Raw genomic sequence first — 17,945 nt, 5'->3', positions numbered from 1 at the left:
AACAAAATGAATAAGAATGGATAATAAAGAGCTAGGAACATGAAATCACACCCAATAAATTAGGAGATCAAAAGTATCAGTTTTACTGCATGTCTTTGTTTAAAAAGATAGATGACATTCTTAATTAATCTCAACTTCAACAAAGGTTAAATATTTGGATGGTATATGGTTTATCATATTGATGTGCAAGTAGTCTCGTTATTACCTGTGCTAGAGGCCGCCAGCCTTTCGCTATCTTGTGGGTACAACCTCTATTCGAGCGCCTTTTTAATCCGCGGTCAAAGTTTATACAGAGGTCAAATTTCAAAGTTGATCAAATTTTGTTAAAACTTTCCAAAATATTAACCTGATCATAAGGATGGCAAAAATCCTTAGTTTGACCAATCTATGGGTTATCGTTCCGGAGAAAAGGTAATATAATTTTGGGATTTCACCAATAGCTAACGTATTGTTTCTAACAAGTGACCCATTGGAAGAGTTTTTACCAATTCTGTTGCTTGCATGCTTAATTGATTCGCTAATTTGCAGTACTAGCGGACTGTGTTTGCGTTGCTAGAGGCCGTCAGCTTTTCTTGTGATCTGTGTGATGTGTGTGGGTATTCGATTCGATTACATTACATTTACCTGTCATGATTGTCATAGGGGCAAATATGTGTACTTGTCTATAGGTTATCACGTGAAGTTTAAGATAATAATATTAATTTACACATAAGATGGCCGAAAATTACGTCACATTGATGACATCTATATAGCAACCGTGAATTTAGGGTCAATCCCTTATGTTTGTACCATTATTTTGATAGAAAGTGTCAAATTAGTACGCTCTATAATTTGTTATAATAACATTAACCAGAATTTCTATTGTGTTTTCAACAGAGCTTTCACAACAGCGTAAGAAACGGAGTATAGAAGCAGATCCTGTTGACGAGGCATCTATCTTAGGTAAATTTGTATTGCTACAAGCAAAGCCACATCTGGATCGTTTTCCTCTACAGTTACCTGCAGATGTACAAAATCAGTGCACTTGATTTTTAGTCAATTAAATCGAAAACTTTAATTCAAGTCATATTGCTTCGTTCGAAATTCAACATGTACGTATGGTATGTATTGAATGATTTGTATATTTATGACTAAGAAATAATTCCTTGAGAGAGATTTGATAGAGGGGTGTACTTGGAGCCAGGAAACTAGCTTGAGAATTTTTAAATGCTGTTTTCCATTAGAACCTATAACGGACGAATGCTATGAAGAAACATGGGGTGAGGATTACCGTGGAATCGAACAAATGACAGAACGTGGATTGGCGTGTCAAAAATGGACTCTTCAGGTACCTCATTCTCATACAACAACACCAGAGAACTATCCTAATAGTGGCTTGGGGGATCATAACTACTGCAGGAATCCGAACTCGCGTACTGGTGGTCCATGGTGTTATACAAATGTAACGAGTATTGTCTGGGAATATTGCAATGTTGGAGCACCAACAACGTGCACTAATATAGGTGAGCTAATAGATAATGGTTATTTTCTCCAAGGGAACATTACGTTTCTCTGCCTTAATTATTTTGCATTTTCACTTACTTTACAACTTAAAAGTTTTCCCTGAAGTTTTCTACCTGTCACTGAGATGATCACATTAACAGAGAAAGATATTAGAATGGTACTGAAGCTGCAACCATGTTTCAAGCAAACACGTATTGATCATTGATCAAACTGATTTCACACATTATATAACATTTAATAACATTTTAAACAGTTTCTGCAAAACATTGTATCATAGTATTGTCTTTTATTGTGTTGACGATACTACATATATTTACAACATGTTTGTATTTTCATACAAAACGTTCATAAAACTTTTTCACGACGTATAACCAGACAACCAAATGTTATAGAAGCATTTTGACGTTGGCTTTTTCTGGACTTGTATATAGCACATTCTATCACACGCTTCTTGTGGTGTTTCCCTCACTTTCCCAAGAGACTATACGAAAATGCCATAATAGACATACTTAAGGGTTCTAATCAAAACTCGACCGTCGGTTTGCCGGCGATTACCTGCGGTTGAACCGCGTTCCATTTTTTAGAACAATAGAAACCGGCTCCATCAGGACGAAACTGGCCGCGAACCGGCGGTCAACTAGCGGTCGAGTTTTGATTTGATCCCTAATTAAAATTCAATTTAAGATTATGAAGTTTTCAACTGTACTAGTGGCGAGAGCGTTTTCCTATGGCAGACCTGTAACAAGTTCCCAGACTGTAAAGATGGAAGTGACGAGTTTGATTGTGGACCTGAGGATGGAAGTAAGTATATTACTCTGCAGGTTGGGTATTCATACGCTCTTATATATACTCTTCCAAAAATAATCTCTACGGCTTTATATCAGAAAATTTGAAATCTATATCCATATTGTTTCATATCAATGCAAACATTGTTCTTTCCTGTCAAAAATGACACCAAATTTAGACGATAACTTAGTCCATGGTTGAGTAATTGTCTTTGAAAGACAAGGAGGTCTCAAACAAAATGTGCCAAATCTGCCATTATCTGCGCCATTTGTATCATTAAACATGAAGAACTATGAAGAAGTGACCATCAAGAGAGATTGACATGCGTTGATCCATTTGAATCCACATGTATAACCATCCTAGCACTTTTTTTTTATTCAACATGATGTACGGCAAACAACTTTTCATTCTGTCTTTTATTTATTCAAAGCAATAAGATGAGCGCAGACAATAGTCAGTTTGGCACATTTTCTTTGAGACCTCTCTGTCTTTCAAAGAAAGTTACTCAGCCGTGGAATAGGTTATCGTCACAAACGAGGTGTCACTGTTGACAGGAAAGAACAATAATTTCACTGATAAGAAACAATGTGGAGATAGATACAGCCGTTTTTGAAAGTTTCCAAACTTTTTTGAGGAGTTTATATAGCAAGAACCAATAGACGCAAACGTCAGAAAAATGCGAACTATGCATTAATTGTGTATAATGCATGGGTGCAAAATAACGCTCACTTTATTCAAAATTTTGCGTCTTTTAAATGGCTCTCTTTATTTTGTTAACTATTGTCATTAAAATGACATGTGAAATCCAAACATCACATTCGCTTCTGACCAACAATTTATTTTCAGTTTGTTCGAAGGCAGGAGAAGTTCCTTGTCGGAATGAGGACAAATGTATAAAATCTACTTTGCTGTGTGATGGATATCCGGATTGTAGCTTGGGAAGCGATGAAGATGTATGCAATGTAGTCGGTATGAATATTATTATTACATCATAAAATCCTCATGATTATGTAGTTATCCGAACCATGATGTGTAAAATTCTTGATTCCAAGTTCCAGGTTTGTGAAAAGGTTAAAGGTCATTGGACCTCGCCCAAAATATGAACCAAAGTAAGAGATAATTATTGATTTTTTGTTATGATACAATACAAAACAGCATGATATTTTAATAACACCTGTTCAAAACTACGGGGTACTTCCAAATCCATATATAATTATATTTATTTATAACATTCGGCCGAAGCCAGGCTAAGCCCAATAGTGCTCAGAGGCTACTAAATTCAAGGGATGCCATTCGGAAATGACCCGATATAACGGGACAGGGATATGTGAAGAGGTCCGATTTTAGATGCGGGAGGAAAACCGGAGCACCCGGACGAGCATGGATCGACAACCAAACTCACATGTGGTACCGCGGGTAATTGAACCCCGTGAGAAGCGAGTGAGAAGACTACTATCCTAACGATCATTATAAAAGTAGAAACGCGCTCAGTATTTCGCCGATCAAAGAATCATGAAACAATTTTTAACTTTCGTAACTCCACGTTGCTTAAAATACGACCCTTCTAACATAATAATTTTCAAAGCTGTTTGAAGGGTCTACCAAAGTCAGTGAAAGACAAAACAAGCTGATCCTGTAAAATAACCAACATGTACATACGGCTATAATGATATTGCACTAACCCGGCGACATCTTCGTCGCCGTCTCAGTAAAAATATATTCAATTCAACCAATCCATTCTACGCGACGGAGTTGACGTGTTTTTAAACAATTCGCAGATCATAGTTTTTAAACTAATAAACGTAAAGTCAAAATATAGTTCTTTCAGAGACACCTTGTAAGAAGTTCAATCAAACAAGATATGCTTCTTTTCATCATAATATTCTAACAATGTTTTATCAATAACCATTTCAGAGTGCCCCAATGGCTATTGGAAATGCACATTCTCAGACCGTTGTATTCACGAATTTTCAAGATGCAATACGGTACCTGATTGTGGGAATGGGGAAGATGAATTCAACTGCACGGAAGGTAGGCAAGCAGTCTTTACGTCTTGCATTATTGACCCTTCTGGATGAACAGATAATACACAATATGCCTTCAAAATGCCCCTTTAGAATATAATATAATTCGGGCTTATTACAGCGTGACAAAATAACACATCATGAGCAATGTTATACGAACTTAAGTATATGTAAAAAGAATTTGTAAATTTCATCATCTTAGAAATGCTTTCGTTTTTTAATTCAAATTTGTTATGTTTGATTAAGGGGTTGTTTGGAATGGCAGGTGAGTCAGGGGTCAAAAACAAAATTGTTACCTTTTTGACCGTGCCAAATGAGGTATAAAGACACAAAATAAAATTCTCTATCTATCCATAATTTTTGGTAGTTTAGTATACAGCTTTAGAAGAAATTACTTTGGTTTTGAGTGTAAAGTATAGTTACATAATGAGGTTATGTAGTATGGAATGTTAAGTTACGATACCGACACTTATTGTATTATGTTTCTTGCAATTTTAAGCTTCCTTTAACCCCAGTAGCCCGCTTGAAGACCCGTCATGGAGTGAGCCATTTTTAGATTTTGTTGATGATGAAGCAATTTTTGAGATCTTTAAAACGGAAGTGTATAAACCACGAAGTTTACAACGCGTCAAAGGCGAAGTTCCACCTGATTGGGAAAGGTAAGGCTACTTTTAGTACTAGTGTGTAAGTTGTTTGCTATATCTTGACTCATATGCCCAGCAAACACAAAACTTTTCGACATCATTCGCAAAAGGTTATACAAGTTTTTCAGAAAACGTTTAAAAGTCGGGTTATATAAAGGGTATAAAAACGTTTTAATAACATTCTTGAAAACATGATACAAAACATTCTAAACAGAATGTTATTTTGGGGTTGAAAAAATATTTTGCGAAAAATGTTTGCCCAAAATATTTTCAATAACGTTTTAAAAACGTTTTCATGACCTTTATATAACCCGACATTTTAATGTTATTAAAAGGTTTTGAAAAAAAAAACATTTTAAGAACATTTCTGTGTTTGCAGGGTTCAAATATTTTAACATAATGTTATTTAAGTCTTGACACAATATTTGGCAAAATTTTTTGCAAAAATAGTTTACAATAACATTTTTTGAAAACATTTAAAAATATTGTTGTAGTGTGTTTTCATACAAAACGTTTTAAAACGTTATCATGACCTTTATATATCCCGACATTTTGATTTTTTTAAAAACGTTTTTACCTACATCCAAATACCAAAATATAACTTATTTAAAACGTTTTTAAAACGTTTTTGTTTTTGCTAGGGCGCACTTTCGCACTTATTTTAAAGTGCCTACTAAGCACATACAATTAAGAACGTTAATAAATTTTTAATATTTTTGTATCAGTCAAAATGCTTTGATAACATACAATACCGGTTTATAATCATCATGACAATGTTTTGTAGGAAAAATATTACAACTTTGCAATTTATTTTGGAAAAATCTTTTCTCTAAACTGAACATGACTAACCCGACATTTGAACGTTTTCTGGCAAGCTTTAAAAAAAAAAAAAAGCCAACGTTTTTGAAAACGTTTTGCTTACTCGGTAACTGGTATTTTGGTTAAAATAATTAACACAATATTAAAGATAATAAATGTTGTAGATAGTGTAATTGAAACAAACAATCATTTAGATGTTATGTACAGTATTATGGCTAATGATAGAAATGTAGAAATAAATAAATGTAGATATTTATATAGCGCTTTATGCCGTAAACAGCCTCAAAGCGCTTTACATTTATTCCGCCGTTATTAGAATATGTCGGAACCACGTTTGCTGCCTACAAATGGCGCAGGGTTCATCAGTACAACGACTGTGACTACCCCTAACAGCTTCCTATTGCACCTGGGTGGGGTGAGGCAAGCGTGACAAAGCGCCTTGCCCAAGGGCGCAACACGGTGGCGGGACGGGGACTCGAACCCACGCACGTCAAGCAAGCTCTCAGATTATGAGTCCAAGGCCGTAACCACTGAGCCACCGTGCCCAGTACCTTTGACAGACCTTTGACAGTACATCAACAACCCACTGTATATCGAGAGTTGGGGCCAGAAGATCCTATCTGCAATAGCTGCCTCATAGACCGACATTTTGATAATTTCTCATTCTATATTGTACACGTCCATCTAAAATATGACATCTGGCAGCTATTTACCAACCCTCGATATGATCATTCCACAAAACACACTTTCATTTTCTTTTTTGGAAAGATTTGCTGCTTTCAGCGATAGAGCTGATTACGGTGACTTACGTGAAGTGCTTAAAATCGACCGAGATGAGATACACACCCTGGGTCATCAAATTGAAGATTTTATCCTGGAATGCACTTATGACAACACGAAATGTGACTTACAGTAAGGTTTCAGTTTAAAAAAATCTTTAATTAATAAATATGGTATAATATTAGTCATAAACAATAAAAAGTTACAAATCTCATCGACTATTTAGTTATGTTTGCTTCGGGCATTAAAATATCCAAATTAAGTTAAGGGACATCTTGTAATACAATTCTATAGTAGACGAATTGATTGCCTTGTATTTTGTAGAGACGCCCATCAATTGAAACACCAGTTATGCATAATCATAATGCATTAATACTGTTTTTTGTTTTTGTTTTCTCCAGAATCAATTATTTCTTCGAAATTGTTCGATTTATGAATTTATGTAACTACTACTTCATCTACTTTTACTTTTACTAAGTAGTAGCCTATTATTACTAGCACTATACCACCACCAGTAATTTCATTATTATATCTTGCTTTGTGTTGGTATTATGGCAACATTCCCCCATCTAGTAGAATTAAGTTTAGAAGTGGCGAAATATAAAGCAAACTTTCATTTTGATAATTTATAAATCGTGCATAGAAGGCACGCATATTCATTCAATGATATCGACGACATTAATGACTCAATTTGAGTCATTAACAACATAAAGTAATAAATTATCACAATTTAGAAATAAGTTGTATTAAGTAATTTGTATTCAAATTAAATCGAACGCCAACCTCCAACTGTTTCGGTTTCCAAAAACATTAATTACGAACGGAGAAGAAAGTTATTACCGTATGCCTCAAATTATTCGTTACGTTTTAGGTCAGATTTTCAGAAATTGGAAAGTGATAGCTATGGCACTTGTTACTCATATAATTATCATCCCAAACAAGGCAACAAGACACAGAACTCAACAACGACAGGAAAACATAGTGGTAAGTTACCGCTAAGAATTCGATATATATAACTGAAAATTGTATTAATATTAAACTATAATCTAGTCAACTGGACTTACTATTTTTTTTGAGTGGGAAATTTTCACGTCCAATCCTGAACGCATCATCAGCCCTACTGATGTTGTGGCGGCAAAAGTTCATTGACCTGTGAAACGGATGTTGTAGTATCACAGGTCACCACCTTTGAGTTCAACCTGAGAGGTATCTTCCTGATCGCTGAACTGTAGGCCCCGGCCAAGTTGTGACGTAGGCCGCCTCCCTGTTAAGCGAAGGCTCCTCCCGTTTCACGTAAATCGCTTCTTTGACCCCTCTCTCAAACCATCTGCTTTCTCTGTCCAAGATTTTCACATCCTTGTTATCAAAAGAATGCTTTGTAATGTCCAAATGCGTATAGACGGCGGAGTCACCGCAACCAGTGCTGGCTCGTCTATGCTGGTACATACGTTTAGCAAGCGTTTGTTTGGTCTCCCCTATGTACAGCTCTTCGCATCCACCGTCTTGACACTGAATCGCGTAAACGATGTTGGTGGTGACCTGTGATACTACAACATCCGTTTCACAGGTCAATGAACTTTTGCCGCCACAACATCAGTAGGGCTGATGATGCGTTCAGGATTGGACGTGAAAATTTCCCACTCAAAAAAATAGTAAGTCCAGTTGACTAGATTATAGTTTAATATTAATACTGTTTACTACCTGGATGAATGATAATCTTCACAAACGTATAACTGAAAATTATTATTATGCCGCGATGTGATGCTTATTGTTTTTATTATTGCCAACATGTCAGGGGAGCATAAAAAGTGATAATAATAAAATAATAATAATAATAATAATAATAATAATAATAATAATAATAATAATAATAATAATAATGATAATGATGATGATGATGATGATGATGATGATGATGATGATGATGATGATAAACACAGGCTTTTAAAAAGTACCATTTCAGGTGATTACGGCGCATTAAAGCAATAAACATAAAAAACAACAACTACCAGAAAATGAAGCAACACAAAAACAACATGATAAAGTTTCCTCTTCATTAGTATTCTAATGTAGCTAGTTGTGTCTATCAGTGACCTGATGTGATTGTGATATATGCATATCATAATTATTTGATGCAACTTGTATAGATAATCTCTGTAACTATCACTCAAAATCATGTCATTAGGAAACGAATTTGGAGAAAACCTTCTGTTACCCTGACCGAAATTTGACACAATTTTGACATATGTCAAAATCATGTCAAACAAAAATGATAAGAATTGGGACATTTATTTGACACAAATTTGACATAAATTTGACATATGTCAAATTTGTATCAAAAAATTTGACATATTTTTGACATAGTTCTATGTCAAAAGTGTGTCAAATCACATTTGTGTCAAAATCATGTCAAATATTATTTTGTGTCAAAATTATGTCAAACAGGATCATATTTGACATACTTTTGATATGTCAAATATGTGTCAAAATATATTTGATACATATTTGACATAGTACTTGGTTATGTTAAAATTGTATCAAATCGTGATCATATTTGACACACTGATGTGAATGCAGTGGTGGAGCTGCCGTTGAGGTGAGCCAGCACAGGGAATCCTTTTCTACCATGTTGCCCAGGTGCATGCACAGCTTCCAGTCAGTGCCAAGTTATTGGAAATCCCACTTGAGGGCAAAAAAATGCCACCAAATATTCAGATTTGTGCAAAATTGTGTCAAACAGGATCATATTTGACATACTTTTGATATGTCAAATTTGTGTCAAAATAAATTTGATACATATTTGACATAGTTCTTGGTTATGTCAAAAGTATGCCAGAATAAGTTTTGCCCAATGAAAACCAAAAATCACTGAAAATATTGATGAAAACATATTAATGACAGAATTGGATGCTTTACGCCCAATATTTATTGATATACTATTTACCCGACTACCTCTCAACCAATATTTTTAAACTTGTAGCTTGACCTGTAAAATATTTGCGAGTAATTTAATACCAAATGAAAATGCAAATACGGTATGTAAAAACAAACACATGTGACCTTAATACAGATTATTTCACATAAAGTTGTTGTGACCTTAATACAGATTATTTCACATAAAGTTGTTGATTGGTCGGAAAGAGCAATCTGACTTTTTTGGGGGCCAAATAGTGAGAAAAATAGTCTTAAGTTTGCCACATAATTAGTCGCCACAATGCGAAGTTTTGACGGATCCATTTGAAATCATGAATCAGAAAAATGGTCTTTAAAGTTAAGTTTTATGTGCATGATCCAGATCTGCATGATCTTTAACAGTCCGAGTCAAAATTAGCAAGGTTCTTTTTTCACATTCTTCTTTGCGTAAAATCTGAATTCTGAACTCCTCATTTTGCATGACTGATATGTACAGCATTTTCTATTTGATGAGTTGCCACTGATGAGTTGCTATTCCTGCCGCATTCGGATCCCTTTTCAGCAGCATCTGAAAGCAAATAAAAATTGTACATAAAGTTACAAATTAAATAAGCTTACACATTTGGTAGTTTTCTGAAACAACTGAAAAAAATATTTGGTGTCATCAAGAAATTCATGATCATCAAGAGTATATGATGATATAAAATAAATCTGAGTATAAAATAAATCTGATTGATTGATTGATTGATTGATTTATGGTTGGGCAGGTATTTCCACATTACTTTTTTAGAAATTAGAATCCATCAGGGAAGAATCCATTACCTGGGATTTTTTTCTCCCAGATTGACCCAAAATACATTTTCGAAGCTCTCAAGCATGCCTAGTTCTCAAGTACCGTAACTATTTCTATTAAAGGTATGATAGGCAAACCTTAGTTAACACATTTGCTATACTCATGCAGCCAAATTGGTCCAAAAATACAATTTTACATACAGCACGGGTATAGAAAATTAAAAGAAAAGATTTTTCAAGGAAACCTGCATAAATATGTACGGTGCGCACGTTACCGTACCGCAATACTTCAATGAATAACAATGTAATAAATGTACTTATCTTACCATTGCTAATTAATATTTATCAGTCCATATGAAACAAGTTTGGTAAATTAGGTAGTGTCATTCAGTTTACGCTTTCTCAGATTAGGTGTCCATTTTCTATCTTGCTCCATCACTTGCAAGACATTTTGATATAAATGTTCCTCAAGGGCTCTATCTGGGCAGCAGCCAGGAAATCTGCATTGAGTTTCGATCACGCCATGTTCTGCTGCATCATTTACCACATTGACGGCTCTTTGGCTCTTTTGGAACTTTGGCTCTTCGGGAATTTGGTTTCCAAAGCCTGCGCTAGGATTGTCCAAACTGTAGTATCAAAATCTCTCTAATGCAGAATCAAATTGAACATCTTCTGCAAGGCACTGTGACAAAGCACCAGCAGCTACCCAAGATATGTGAATTTGTTGTATTTGTAAATTTGCAACAATAATCTACAGTTCCTGGTGGATATATGCAGTGTTGCTTCTGACGTGCCATGGAACAATCTCCAGTTATACAAGCGTCTCCGATATCAATTCCGGTGTTGCAACAAGTGCACGCAAAGCCCTGAACAGACATCTGTAGTATCTCACCAAAGAGATGGCACCGCTTGCTCTCTTCAGTGGAAAGGTACCAGTACAAGAGAGACAGGAAGTTTAGCGAGAAGGCTACTTGTTCAAAGTTGAACCTGATGCAGCAGTACTAAAGCCATGTGTTCCCTGACCCTGAGAATATCACCCAGTCAAGAGTCCTAGCTGGTTTTGCAGTCAAGGACTTGTGGTTCACTATGAACATCCTGCAGATGAATGACAAATTCCTAGCAGACAATGTTGACACTTGGCCGGAGTCCTCAGCTTATCTGCAATCTTTTAGCAATGTTAGAGCCGTCAATGTGGTAAATGATGAAGCAGAACATGGCGTGAAACTCAGTGCAGATTTCCTGGCTGCTGCCCAGATAGGGCACTTGAGGAACATTTATATCAAAATGTCTTGCAAGTGGTGGAACAAGATAGAAAATGGACACCTAAGGGGTGGTGCAATAATTATGTGTACCCCGTGGTGGTGAAATATGGGGGGGGGGGCAAGGATTTTTGGTAGGCCAAAAGGGGGGGGGGGGCAAGCATTTTTTGGCAGGGCGAAAGGGGGGGGCAAGCGATTTTTGGCAGGTCGAAGGGGGGCAAGCAATTTTTGGCACAGATATTTTGGGCACCGTTTCTATATTACGCCCTAAAAGGCGTAGGAAAACATTACGAACATGTTCAATTATGCAAAATTTCCTGCTCGCTGCGCTCGCATTATATGTTAAGACAATTTAAGGTTTTAAAATAGGGTTCCGCAAAATCTTGTATGTGTAAGGGGGGGGGGGAAAGGTTTTTTGGCACTACGAAAGGGGGGGGGCAAAGGTTTTTGGCACGGCCAAAGGGGGGGCAAGCGATTTTGGCAGACCATTTTGAGAATTCACCCCCCGGTACACGTAATTATTGCATCACCCCTAACCTGAGAAAGCGTAAACTGAATGATACTAGTACCTAATTTACCAAACTTGTATCATATATGGACTGATAAATAAAAAGCAATGGTAAAAGTACATTTATTACATTGTTATTCATAAGGCAGCCACAGTGATGTGCAGTATAACGTAATGAAAACTAAATAGCTGCCTGATTTATTTGTCATTAAGTTAAAAACACCTACCATGCACAAACTTCAAGCTGACATAGTGCGCGATGGACCCATTTTCCATGCAGAAACGGCTGTAAATAGAGAAACATGCACATGGCAGCTATTATTATAACGTCAAATATGTCTGAAAATAGCTGCCTTTGATTGTGATTAGTTCAAATGGATTTGCATTTTATTGAGTATTGTCTGAGATTTGAAGTACTATAAAAACTTTCACTAAAGGCAGCTATTAATGTGTGTGTATAACTGTATACATAATACAATAGCTGCCGGCCGGATTGCCTCTGTCCGAACTTTAAACTCACGTGGACCCCCTTCCCGACCTCCGATTGAATTTAAATTTGGAGGGGATGATTTTCTAGTTAAATGGTACAGTTTGACACTAGGAGCAAAAAATATGGTTGAAATGAGGGGCACTTGATGCACCCTTTTAAACTGGTACAGACTACAGTGATACATGTAGTGATGTACTGTAGTCATTGTGTAGTAGAAGTATAGGTCATTGTAGGTAAGCTTAAAATACATTTTTTAATTTTCAAAAATGTTGACTGTATACTTACCATGTGCTTTATCCAGTACATACAGCATGCGATGATGCAGTTTAGTCTTAAATTGATTGGTACTCAGTAGCAGCATGCACAGCCAAAACTAAAATCTTACTCCATTGTCCCACCATGCTGCATGCATTCATGATTCACGTACGTACTGCCATGACTGCAGTGCAGTCATAAGATTCGTTTACTATAATAGCTCAAGCCTGTCCACCGAATCACACATTGTATATAATGTTCATGAGTAGATGATATTGATGCATTCCTCCGTTGGCATGACAGACTGGCTTTAAGCTTTTAAAACGAAAATTGAACCGTTAAAATTCAAATCCACCACCACAAGCTGCCATTTTCTTTTTCTTCTTCTGATAGGAAGTTCCTCCTTTATGTAGGAGCACCGAAACAAGAAATTCCCTTGGTTTAATGGTTAGCTGCATTACTAGCCCAGTGCATTAATGCCCTGTAGTAATAGGGGGCTGTCATTTTTTCCCGAATGGGGGTGGGGTCGTGAAAATACTGGGGGGGGGTCATAATGTTTATGCCAAAATGGGAGGGGGTCATAATTTATTTACACCAAAAACCGGGACCAAAAATAGGAGTTAATTAAAATATTTATCATGAAGAGCGCAAAATTTTGTCCATGTTCCGCTCCCTTTCCTGACAGTTACTAGGGGCCCTATAAACGTTTTTGCACGCTTCACCCCTTAGTTCAAACAATGGATTGAGTCTGCGTGGGCAGAAGGGGGGGGGGGGTCATATAAATTTTCACCACGAGATTGTAAAAATTCTGATAGCACATCACTCAGCAAGACGGCTCTTAGGAATGATCCGTTTTTCATCTCGAGCTTATAGCTATAAACTAGTAATTCCATCCTTAAAAATTATGTAAATCATAATGAGTAGGCCCGGTCAGCTCTTCCGATGATCAATGCCTCAAAGCAACTTAATTCATGAGACTTCATGGAGCTGGTCCCTACACGGTCCCTGCCTGACGGGGGGAAACTTTATAAGTGAAGGTATGTGCCTACTGGCATCACGAAGTAGGGGCCTATCGGTACAAAATATTGGGGGCAGGGGTCATTGGGTATAGATATCAAATAAGGGGTTATTGGGTAGAAAATGTTGAAAAATTGAGCAAAATTCTATTTCTTGTTCAAAATTTTCCAAATTTCAATACAAATTTGCTGAAATAAGAGAATTTGAAAGTTGCTGCATTATTTTGTGGCATTTTGGTGATACCATTCTAGAAAAAGGGGGTCATTGGGTAGTCAAAAAGAGGGTCATCGGGTATGACTTTTTCAAAAAAAGGGGTCATCGGGTATAGTAGACTTCAAAAGAGGGGCCTATTGACAGGCACATAATACTGTCACTTCTAAAGTTGAGTGCCCCCCGGCCTGGACACACCAGAAGCATACTGACCGGGGACAGGAGGAAGGGGGAACAAGTTTGCTCCATCTGGCTCGAAATACTGGGACAAAATTGCAATGACCAAAAATCGTAATTACTTTGATCTGGCTGCCTCAAAAATGGAGCAAAATCCTATTTCTTGTTCAAAATTTTCCAAATTTCAATACAAATTTGCTGAAATAAGAGAATTTGAAAGTTGCTGCATTATGTTGTGGCATTTTAGTGATACCATTCTAGAAAAAGGGGGTCATTGGGTAGTCGCAACTAAAAAAGGGGTCATTGGGTAGCCGCACCTGAAAAGAGGGGTATGACTTTTTGAAAAAAGGAGTCATCGGGTATAGTCAACTTCAAAAGAGGGGCCTATTGACAGGCACATACTATCACTTCTTAAGTTGAGTGCCCCCCGGCCTGGACACACCAGAAGCATTGGGCACACACTGGGTCACATAATTTAATTTATACAAAAAACATTAAGAGTCCCACGTTACATCGCATGGTAAAAAGTGAAAAGAAACTCAACAAAAAGGTGTTGTTCAACGATGTTTTAATATAAAATAATTCACTGACGTTTTGTACGAAACGTCAGTGAATTATTTTATATTGAAACATTGTTGAACAACACCTTTTTGTTCAGTTTCTTTTCACATTATACAAAGCCTTATATCATGTCAGATCTTGATCTTATGTCTTGATATGTAGTTTCAATAAACCATGATAAACAGTGAATATTCTATGCGGTCATTAAATTCATATTCTCTACTGATCATGATGTTTGATTCTAAAATTCAATGATGCTAAAAAAGATAAAACAATGTTTCATTTTACAATGTACATGCATTTGGTCAGTAAAATGTATAAGTTGGATTTGACACAATTTTGACACAATGAAATTATCAACAAAATGGCTAAGTAAAATTTGACACAAATTTGACACAATGAAATTATCATGAAAATGATTAAGTAAAATTTGACACCAATTTGACATACAAAAATTTTTTCTGAGTTGGATTTGACATAATTTTGACACACTGAAATTATCAGGAAAATGACTAAGTAAATTTTGACACAAATTTGACATACAAAAAAAAATTTTAAGTCAAATTTGACACAGATTTGACACAATTTTGACACAAATTTGACCCTCATACTTTTCATTTGAGAATCTAAGTTAAATTTGACATAGTTTTGACATACTTCAATTTTTTTGACACATATTTGATACAATCAAATATATGTCAAAATCTATTTGACATAGTTTTGATATATCAAATTTGTATCAACATGCCATTTAACATATTTTTGATATACTTTTGATATATATTTGACATAAAAATTTCTGCGTGGGTAATTAAATACTATGCTGAGCCACCAGCCTGGGTGGCTCACGCTCCAGTAATTTCAGATGATTGAGCTCAAAGAATGTCTTCCAATTCATGAAAACAAATAGATAATCAGCTTATCGGATTAAAAGCTTAGAGGGAAGGTCTTGCTGCTCAGCGAGTGTTTGCAATTATCAGAAGGTTTTCTCCAAATTCATGTATTCATCCAAATGTACAGCACTAATAATAATTTGATTATCATTCTATTCAAAGGTCTTCGAATGACTTTATTTCTGGAGCAAAGTGAATATATGAGTTTATATGGACAAGAAGCAGGAGCGGTTGTAACCATTAATTCGCCAGATGTTCTTCCTCTTACAGATGACGAAGGCATCACTATCAGACCAGGGGTTGTGACTTCAATCGGCATACGCTATGTACGTTGTCGTTGTTTTTCCTTTTCCCCCTTTGTCCGAAAGAAATCGAAATGCCCACATACAAACTCACCTACTCGGATTTGCATCTTCATGTACATTCTATTCAGTTTTTTGAAAGAGTAAATTTTATTGACCCATTGTTTATTATATTCTTCAATACTAATACAAAATTTATAATGATAATAGCTCGAATGTTCTCAAAAAACGCCTTTCGAAATTGCTTAATAACTTCTGCAGTATTTTTTTTTCACAAACAATATTGTATTACTATTAAGAATAATAGTGAAAACATTCTTTGAATAGGGGAACAACCGAAAATTCCTTCGTTATAGGGAGGGAGGGGGTGGTCAAAAAGTCCGATTACGTTTGTAAAGAAGTGTTAAAACATCGGTCAAAGTTGATCATTTTTTAAGGATTTAATACATAATTGTAAAATCTAAACTAACGAAGGGACTTTCGTTTATAGGGCTTCATCGAACTTTTGGGTTGCTTCAGAACTGATCAATTGTATTTAATTTAATAATATTAGACGTTTTATTTTCCGTGTGGAACATTTCTTAATTAATCATGGTAATACACTGATCTAGCCGCTGTAGTGATTATCCTATTCTCAAGAGCGCTGTTTCTTGTAGTATAAACTGATTTTATAGTGGAATAGGTTTTCTAATCCAATTGTTTACACTTTGATCAGCTCGTAATCGGCGGAAATTGTTAGGCTTTTATCACTTCGCCGAAAAGTAGACCCACATTAGAAGTGTCATATTTGCGACCTGCCTGGTCTCTATTGTGCTTGTTAAAGAAAATAGACAACGTATTGGACTTGAATGAATACTTTGAGATGATTCTGCCAAGATGTAACAAGACAATTCTCGAAATAAAATATATAAATATTAATCCGCGATATTATAAGGCCCGCCGATTACGTGCTGATCACAGTATAGCTGATCTACCTTGTTGTTTCTCTGCTTGTTTATTTGTTTGCGGTAGTCTCTTTCAACAACTTTGACCTTTTTAATAGTATGCCACGGTTTTGCTGTGAAACGAGGCCCATAAAACATTTTTTTAAATCTCACTTTCAGGAATCCATACGACGTCTTGGTGGTAAATATAGCAAATGTATTAATGATGGAGCAAATGTTGACATAATCAAGAACGGTTCTTTCGCGTCTACCGCTGGAATATCGTACACCAAATCGGTAATTTACAAAGTGTCGATTATTAAAAGATAAAAGGATGACCATGTATGTAGTATATGCAGTGGCAGTGTGATACATGCATAATTAATAGTTATTTGTTATGAATGAGTTAAAGGAGTATTTCGTAATCCTAGCATCCTCTTTTTATGACATTTTCAGTACAAATCCACGAAAAAGCCTATTCCCAAAATTTCAGTTGATTCCGATTTTGCGTTTGCGAGTTATGCATGATTATGTGTATTACACTGCTCCATAGACAATGCGTTGTAAATTCAAATTTCACGATATCTTTGCAAAACAAATTAATCTGCAAGAAATATTTTGTACATAAACATTATGTAGCCAGAGGTTTCCAGTGATATAAAAATCTCAACTTTTTTTGAGAAAAGTGGGGGATGAGGCTGTGGATCATGAAATGACACTTTAAGTCCAACTATTTTTGGCTCGTAGGTCCCTATCTGTTCTAAGCGAAGCGCGTAGATACATTTAGTGTGCGCGGTACAGTCACATAACACATAAGATGTTAGATTGACATTTTAGTGACGTTTAATGGGCAACCCATTATATCTGACTGGTTCCTTAAGGAGTGAAAGTAGTTCGGTCATTTACGTTAAAACGGGTTATACTAGAAGTCTTTGTTTTTATATGGTATGTCAGTATGTAGGAATGTGCTCATATTCGTCAGGTAAAGCGATTTTGTGAAGGGGTTGCTATAGGAACCACGTTGGTCACAAACTAAATAGAAGTACAGCGATGTGATAACGTGTATATAGCTCTCTGTGGCAAAGTCGT

General features: G+C 36.0%; 1 long non-coding RNA gene across 1 annotated transcript; it reads right to left on the bottom strand.

The window, feature by feature from the left end:
• Positions 1 to 9,407: 9,407 nt before the first annotated feature.
• On the bottom strand, positions 9,408 to 12,983 carry LOC140150928 (uncharacterized). Its single transcript, XR_011858874.1, has 3 exons — positions 12,804 to 12,983; positions 12,256 to 12,314; positions 9,408 to 10,037 (listed from the first exon to the last, which is right to left on the bottom strand). It is a non-coding gene; the product is annotated as an uncharacterized lncRNA (long non-coding RNA).
• Positions 12,984 to 17,945: the final 4,962 nt, after the last annotated feature.

Source organism: Amphiura filiformis, chromosome 4 (assembly GCF_039555335.1).
Source record: "Amphiura filiformis chromosome 4, Afil_fr2py, whole genome shotgun sequence".
Taxonomy (NCBI): Eukaryota; Metazoa; Echinodermata; class Ophiuroidea; order Amphilepidida; family Amphiuridae; genus Amphiura; species Amphiura filiformis.
Note: the sequence above shows the minus strand (reverse complement) of the source record. Positions and strands in the feature narration are given on the sequence as shown.